Here is a 9,344-nt window from a genome sequence, read left to right as displayed (position 1 = left end):
TCCTAGCTTCGCCACTGGACATCAGGATGGTCGTTTATGTGTGCATGCATGTGTATTTGTTTTCTTGTTGCAAAATCCCATCTTGTTTTGCCTTCTTAGCTTAGGGTACATGTACGTGGTTGTACGAGGAATAAGCTATGTATGCTCTGCTATACTTCAACGGTATTTTGTTGTACTTCTATTGAAAATAATTAGTTCTATGATATTGCTCAATGATGTTTCCACTACAATTTTGCAGCACATATTCAACTACTGCTGCTGATGACATTATCTCGAGAAAAGTGTTATTTTTTAGGGAAATCTCAAAAAAAGAGTAATTTTACTTTTCTTTAATAAACTTGTTCCAAAGTTATTTTTATTTTTAAATTCCTAATTTATGTCAAGAAAAACCAATAAATGCCAGTAGTTCCAAAAAATACCCAAAAAAAATTGGAAAGTTTATTGTCAATATGTAATTCCCATTTTAGAATAGTTCTTTGTGGTTTTAGCGATATGGGTATGAAGCCAAATGTGGCAAAAAAACTCATCGTATTTAGCAATCATTTTGAACAGAGCAATGCAGTTCAGTTTTGATCCGGATAATATTTTTGGTTCACATGCACAAGACGAGTCACTAATTCAGATATGTAATAGTCTTTTTTATCGCAAGATGTTTCCCTCATTAACTAAGTTAGGGCTTACAAAGTGGTGAAATTCCACTTTTGAGTAGGCGCTAGTAAATTATGATCAAATTTCCAAGAGGACTAGCACCTCCTAAAGATGGCAGTGGACCGGGGGTGCAGGGGACAAGCTCTCCACTCTTGCCCCATCTCAAAATTTTCCCTCCATCCCCATGGCGGGTGGAACTTTGGATTGCCATCTCTGGTATATTCCATGTTTCATGTCCTTTCTCGCCCCAATTGGGCTGGGTTGGGACGGATCCCTGTTTCCCCCCAATCCATTGCCATTCCTAAATTTCATAAATTATCACCACTAAAACAACAATGCAACAAAAAAGAAACCCTAAACTCCTTCATTTTGGTATGATCGAAATCCTATGTAATAAGGTCTATATAAGCAAGAAAACCCTAAAAACACAGGAAATAGAAAACCCCAATTTGATATACAAAGACATAATTCACCCCAAACCTCATAAAGGATCAAGAAAGCCCCCCAATTGGATAGACCCACAAAATTAAAACATAAAAAGAGAACCAAATGAGAAAATCGATCGAGAGAGAAAGGCAAGGAGAAGAAAAAGAGGAGGTAAAAAAGACCACATGATTCCTTTGTTGCTTTCTTCGATCAAAATTTGATGGGGGGGGGGGTGCGTCCTACTTGTCTTTGGAGATGTTGTACTTCTCATGGAGGTGGGTGAGGTTCCTCCTTTTTCTTCTGGTCAACCTTCTTGGTAATCTTGGCCTACTGGTAGTAGAGAACGATGAGGTAGCGGTTAGCAACGTTGAAGTCGGAGAGGTAGTAGATGGTTGTCTTGACGTTGTAGATGTCCTCGTAGACAACAAAGGTTGCTCCCCTTGTCTCCTTGTTGGTGCCCACCCAGATCTGACAGATGGCCCTGTACTTAATGAAGATGTCATACATCTCCTCACTCGAGATATTGAAGGGCAGGTTCTGAACATACAACACCATGTTCAGCTTTGGCTTCAACCGTGTGATCCCCTTCCTCAGGTTGATCGTCGTCATTGTTGCAGATTTGCAGTACCTCACCAACGATGGGATGTTTCCAGTGCACGTCTCCTTGTGGTGGAATGTTGCAGGTTCAAAACCCAGTGATACATTGAATAATAACTTGTAAGGTTCGGTCTAACCCCAACTTGCCTTTAAAAAAAATTGCAGTACCTCTCTCTCTCTCTCTATATATATATATATATAGTTACTAGAATATGAGAACTAGAAATATGAACATTTCCAATATTTTTTTTTGCAAATCAAACCATGTGGATGTGCTTCGTATGGTGAATTTGCTAGGAATCAACCATTGGATTGTGTATTTTAGATGAAAACATATGATATTTGAATGCTTGAATATTTATGAAGATTATATAAGTCATTGATTTTAAAGCCTTAAAATATCTTGTTTATGCATCAAAATCAGATGATTCAAGAGTGGGTTCTTATAAAACCAAGCATGTAGATCACATCCATACTCTTGGATTCAAGAGAAAAGAACAAAAAAAATCATGAAAATCATGGTTCACACATTAGTTCTCATATTCAGTAACTTCATATATATATATATACCTCACAAAAGCTTCTCCCTCTCTTTCTCTCTACTCCAAGAAACCTCAAACCACTTAGAAAACAAACGTATATAAGGGATCTAAATGTTATTTTATAAAATATTAAGGATATATTAGTAATTTTAATAACAGTGATTGGGGCGGAGGAAAGAGTAAGTCCAACCATCCTCGCACGGGTTTTGATTTTCACCTCCATCCTTAATCCATTCTATGTTTCATGTCCTACATTCCTACACAAGGCAGGTTCAAACGGATCCCTGTTTCACCCCTGTCCACTGCCATCCCGAGAGAGGCCTATTCTCACAACACCATTAGAGCTAGAAGTGATGTATAAGATATTTCTCATGATCTCTGTATCACTCATTGGATCAGGTCATTCAAGCTTAATAATGCATAGAACACAAAGGCTTCATATATATATATATATATATATATATATATATATATATATATATATATATATATCTGTGTGTGTGTTTCCAACTATAATCACAAATCTCATTCTAGGCAATTTTTTGATAGTGACATATCTCAAGGGATTTTGAAAATAACTCGAAAAGATATTGGATTATAGAAAATTATTTATAAAAATAGTCCCATGTTGTTGCAAGGGACGAAGGGGTGAAATTCCACCTCTATATAAGCGGTTTTGCCCTACTTCACATTCCATGCTTAGAATTTGAAAGAGTAACCTACCTATCCAGTTAGGCAGCTGCGCATTGACATGCCTTTTAAATGCTATTTTTGAAAAGAGGGAGGCAATTTAAAAACTGGCCTGCCCCAAATTGAGTGGGCCACGTGAGCATTTCCTTTTAAATGCTCTTATTGAAACAGGGTAAGTTTTATGGTCCTAGTATTATTTGTTGTATCTTTTAGTATAGCAAGAATATCAAGAGATATTCATAACAAGCTAGATTTTGAAAATCTCATAATATTTTGGGGATTAATACTATTTTTTAATATATTGCAATAATATCGTGAGATTTTGAAAATCTTGGAGATAGTGACTTTGTTTTCAATTAAAGTTACTATTTTCAAGTAGGGATAATACTTATATATTTAAAATGAAAAATGATTGTATTGTCTTTGCAAAATGGCGTGTTTTCCGAAATACCTAGCAATTTGATAAAATCTCTTGCATATCCAAAATCACCGATCCTTAACTTTTTTATAACATTTTTTCCCTTCGTACATGTGAACTTGATGAAGTTTATGCGATATATATCTACATTATAGAAAGTTTGCAACCCTTCAATAAAAAGAAGATTCTATGAACATCTGCAAATACAACATGAACTTTGTGAATATAACTTGTGAACCATACTTAAGTAAATATTCCTCAAGGAGCTCTGCAAATGTGTGTCACATTCGCAAATACTTGTTGTGAATGTCCCCAACTTTCGTATTCTGATGAGACCTCCACAAATACAGTATGACCTTCATAAATATAGTACGATCTTCACGAATATAACCTGTGAATTTTCTTTAAGTAAGTACTCCTTGAAGAAATCTGCAAATGTCTGCCAACATTCATAAATACCTGCTGTAAATGTCTCTGACTTTCGCGAATATAACCTGCAAACCTCATTTAAGTAAATACTCCTCATGGAAGTTTGCAAATGTCTTCTTATTTTCTCAAATACATGTATATGAAGATCTTGTGCATCATTTGCGAACTTTCCAAATATTCGGACATTGGACATAAGATTCACAAATTTTCTAAAGACTTAAATGTGAATCTATCTATTATTTTGTGAATGTTCATACTAGCATTAAATGTGACACTACGATATTTAAAAAGCAATTATTCACACTTTATGGATTTTTCTCATTCTTCAGATTAGTTTGTGATCCCCAACCCCTTTTTCCCTATCGTGTTTCCCCTAGCAAAGTTTTTCTATGACTATTTCTGGCGGTACTTCATCGATAACTTTTTTAGCATCCGGGACATCATCGACGATGAGATATTTCAGTAAGCATATATTTAACAGTTGAAACAATTATTTTTAAAATTTTTTAGCATGAATCTATTATTTTAACTAAACATTAGCATGAATTAGTTACTTTGACATTCTCTTTTCTTGTTAAATGAAGAGTAATGGGTAGGTGCTAAATGATACGTGTTAAATGGATTTTTCTGCTCTTTCAGTGGTTTTTTTGCAGTTCCTACCCCATAAATGTGTTGGGCATGGTAAATTTATGAGGAATCCACACCTAGATCATGTGTTTTTGATGGAAAAAAATGGTATTTGGAGCATTGAAAATTTATAAAGATTTTGGACCATTGATTATTTGAACATTATAAAAACCCACCCGTGTCGGAATCGAACACTTAAAGAGTTGATCCCTATTAAATCAAGTACATAGATCACAACTATATGGCCAGAATTTAAAAATAAAATAACCCAGAAAAATCCATTTAGCATGTATCATTTAACGTATTTCATATTACACCTACCCATTATTTATTAAATGAATAGATAAATGTATCTCTAACAATCACTTTATATTTTATCTGTTTATGTTATTTTGGCATTCTCTTTTACGGTAAGCACATATTTTTGGCATTCTCTCTTTCTAAATATTTGTTTAACTTTTAGGCATGTTTGTTTATCCTATGCATTGCATTTTAAATTGATCATAAATTTATGTATGGTTTTCTATGTTTTATTTAATATTTGGCATCAGATTTTTTATTTAAGATTTAAGATTTTTACGGTTCTTATATATATATATATATATTTGTTGGTGTCACAGATGATTTATGTTTGTTTTATATCTTTTATTTAATATTTGGTGATTTTCTCTTATGGTAATAAGGTTAGGGTTGATTGTGCACAAGCATTTAATTAGTATGATGGAGTTGGGGTTGGTTGTGCATAAGTATTGAATATAGGTTAAGGTTTTTGTTAATAATTGAAAGTATAAAGGATATATCGATATCCTTTTTGTCACATGTTATTTTCATTAGATAAATGATATGTTGTGTCGTTAGTTAATGTTCAAGTTTGAAAAAAATAAAGTACACTACCGTGGGTCTGATTATCCTAATTACAAATTTATAATAGTCTCCAAAAATAGGAGCTTTAAGGAATTTGCAACTTTGATTTCTCATAAAACTAAATATAAGGAAGAGTTATTGAGCCTTTGATATAATTATTCTCCAAACATATATAGCCAAAAAATATGTATAGATGTTTTCGACGATGATGATATAGAATCAATGTTATTCATTGATGTTGTTTACTTAGAGGCTTGCAAAGTTAAACAAAGAGCAGTTGTTGATGAGAATGATGGGAATCCTGTGGATAATGTGCATCTATCACATGCACCATCTATTAAGCATAGTCTTTTGGTGAGCATCCAAATGTCCCAAGCAATGACCGATATTGATGTTCATAACATGGACGTGGAGGGTATACAGTTGTCCGAACAAATTAGAGATATAGATGTTTGACATGCAGGCAATAAAGACCTTCACAAATAATTGATATTATACATAATCAGAGGATTGTTGCAGAAGATGCAAATGACATAACTAGGCATAAGTTGAACTTTATAATTTATGTTTGAAATGTATGTATGATAATGAAGGTGTTATTTTTAGGTTAATCATGAAATTTGAAAATGCAAGAATGTTGCATGCATGACTGTAGGAAAGGAACAAACAAAGATCATTTACCTTCTTATTTCTTGGTGATTCTTCAAAGTGATAGTCTACTTGTTTTTCTATCAACTAAAAGAAACTAACTGCTTAATATTGTTTACAACAAATGGTCGAATGTGAATATACGAAAGGGCTCATACTTTCTCGAATAACCAAAACATATATCATTTTCAGGAATACTACATGGTATCTGTTGAACAACATGGCATACTTATATTTATGTTTATATATAGATAAAATTACTTATGTATTGAACTCGATATATGTTGCAGATGTTAATTTTTCTCAACTAGGGCAATGAACACTGAGTTCTGTGGGACATGACCATGAGAGAAGAGGAGTTGAGGCTCTATCATTCCACATGGTCCGTATATAATGCAGATATGGATATAAAAATTTTAGTACAATCTCATTATTTATTCAATAATATCTTTATTTTTCTCTCATATTAGGTAAAATTAATGTTGGGTTGTAGGTTAATTTTTTCGCAAAGTGCTTTGGCTATGACACTTACTTAGACTGGATGGCAAGTCCCATGGATGGTATTCCTCAATAAGAAAACAAGTAATTACTTTGCACATGTGTCTAAACTTAATACGTACTTGTACATGGCATTGACATTTTATATGATTGTTACAACAAAGATTGTGATATATTTATCCTGATATACATGTTATACTATGAACCTCGATTTTATACAAGTACATGTTTGTATGTTTTGTTTTGAATTGTTCTTACGATATAAGCTAATTAGTTGTTTGGTGATAACCATTTTTTCAAGATGATGCAATAAAGTGAATAAAAAGTATGGTCTAAGAAATTGAGAAAAAAGAATGAAAATGAGGCATCTCAAAAAAAGGCAGTGGAGGAGGCAACGAAACAAAGGGGCAACATAAAACATCCCCTGCAAGAAAAGCAAATCCTACTACTTCAAAAGGTTTATTGGCCAAACAAAAAAATTTAGAGGAGGAGGCACCAGAGGACCTTGATGAGGTAGTTGACATGAAGCAAATATGAGATTTTCTGAGTTATTGACAACATTGTAATCTAATGTTTTCAATACATACTTTGTAAGTTACTTTTATTACAAATGTATGCACTTGTATTGTTTATTGTTACCTTTATATCAATTTACTTTAATTACAAAGTTATGTATGTTCAATTTTCATGAATGGAATAAATATATAGATGAGCAGGTTCATCTTTTAATTAATAAATGATTGTATAAGCAATTTTATTTTTTAATGAATGGAATGCTATATATGTATGAGTAGGTTCATTTTTTAATGAATGAATGAATATATATATAGTAGAGCATAGTGCTTGAACATTAGGTGTTTGCAATATGTGTTTGGGTTTTTTTGCTCTTTTGATGTTTTTTTTTTAAGTTTCGACCCCATAAATGTGTTGGGCATGGTCGATTTATGAGGAATCCACTCCAGGATCATGTGTTTTTGATAAAAAATGATATTTGGAGCTACAAAAATTTACAAAGATTTTAGACCATTGATTTTTTGAACCTTATAAAACCCACTCATGTGTTAGAATCAAACACTTCAAAAGTTGATCCCTATAAAATCAAGTACATATATCACATCTATACTATCAAAATTTTAAAATAAAATGAAAAACACCTTAAAAACCCATCAAGCACGTATCGCAAGTATCTACGCTCTACTATATATATATATATATGACACTACAAGGTAAATGCGTATTGGTGATGGATGATATACGTCGCTAATCCATCGCTAAACCATGGTTGAACATCTTTGCGATGGATTTTGCAATGGACTAGCAATGTATATCATCCATCACATAACCCTAGTTGCTAAATTACGATAGAATTTATCTGTCGCCACTCTGTCGCTATGTTGCGATGGCTTAGCGACGGATCCATCGCTAGTCTGTCACTAATTTGTAATAATTTTTTTTTATATATATATTTGAAATATTTTGAAACTCGAGAAAAATTTCTCGTACAATTCATATATCCTACTTATAAAAAAATAGTACACATAAAAAATAAATACAAATTAAACACAAATGCTAAGTTAAACAAACTTTAACAACCAAATACAGTCCTTGCGAAGTTATAATTAGTTACAAGTTTGTCAAACAAATTAAACAAAAAAATATAATCATCGCTAAGATTTTGGGCATCATCCTCTTCATTTTTTCAATCTGCCCCTCCCTCCATGCCTCCATCAGCTCCTCTACGTTGATCATCTCCAGCATCCTACAAAAGAGAACCAAAATGTTAGTATTTATAAACAAAACATAATGAAATAAATTATATGCAATTCACGTAATCTAATACAACAAAGTAAATAGCTGAATGACACATAGACTAGTAATAAACTGAAGGACATTAACAAAATTATAAGGAAAAAATTATAGTAATTCAATCATGCATACCTGATGGGCCCTGAGCTCATGTTGAATGCAGATGAAGTTTTCCTGTTCTGAAAAAAGTTGCATAACTCATTACGGACAATGTTGGGAATGGCTTCATTTAAAAAATGTTGCATTTTTCCTCAAGACGCTAACAGACATCATCCCAAGACATAGCAGGGTCAATAGGACGTTGAGAGTTGATGTTGGCGGGAGAACTCTTTGAGCCCGGACTGCAGGAGGCAACGACTGGTGTGGTGTTCATGTTACTCCCAAACCTGAACACACAACCCTTTTTGGGTTCACCTGTAGCAGTCACTCATGCTGCAGGATCAAAAGACGGATGCTGAGTGGAGTCATCGTCGTATTGCTATATCATTTGTTGCTCGTATGACGCCTACAAAGTAATAATTAGAATATGAATTAAGAATTAAGAATTACAATGTTTATGATAACATAATTTAAAGTAACTTGCATATTACAATATTTATTAATACAATAAATACATATCGTTGTTGCTCTCACCTTCTCTGATACAAAATCTCTCGTGCTCTTACATTTATGTGTTTCGACAAACACATCCTTGTAAGGCACAATGCCTCATTTTTCTACTTCATGTAATGTGACATGATATAAAAAATCGATTAATAAGTATGCAGAAATACTTACAAATTTGACTATATATATATTGATAAGTTATCATTTTCTTTTGGTGGCTCCCAAAAGTCTTAGATTCACCTGTGTGTAGCTGTGCATTGGGCATCAGTGCTCGATTTTGTGCAACCTTTGCTGAGCGGTTTCAAAAATCATTGCTCGCCTACTTGTCGCACATGCCCTCCCAATAATCTTTTCTAACAGTAGCCGACCCATGGCCCTTTCACTGCAGTGGATCATCTATCCCACCAGCTACTTTTTTGTTGCAGTCTTCATATTGTGCAGCGTGTCGGCAAAACGATTGACAGCCACCTTCTACCACACTACCCTCACGTCCTTCTCCTCCTTTGCACTCGTGAAGCGATGGAAGACCTACAAACACTTTCAAA

At 33.5% G+C, this 9,344-nt stretch overlaps 1 pseudogene; it reads right to left on the bottom strand.

Moving 5' to 3' along the window:
• Positions 1–1,313: 1,313 nt before the first annotated feature.
• LOC149837582 (splicing factor 3B subunit 6-like protein pseudogene) lies at positions 1,314–1,683 on the bottom strand (annotated as a pseudogene).
• Positions 1,684–9,344: the final 7,661 nt, after the last annotated feature.

The sequence above is a fragment of the Nuphar pumila genome, chromosome 5 (assembly GCF_984573655.1).
Source record: "Nuphar pumila chromosome 5, dmNupPumi1.hap1.1, whole genome shotgun sequence".
Classification (NCBI taxonomy): domain Eukaryota; kingdom Viridiplantae; phylum Streptophyta; class Magnoliopsida; order Nymphaeales; family Nymphaeaceae; genus Nuphar; species Nuphar pumila.
The sequence above is the reverse complement of the archived record's forward strand: the minus strand, read 5'-3'. Positions and strand labels throughout refer to the sequence as shown.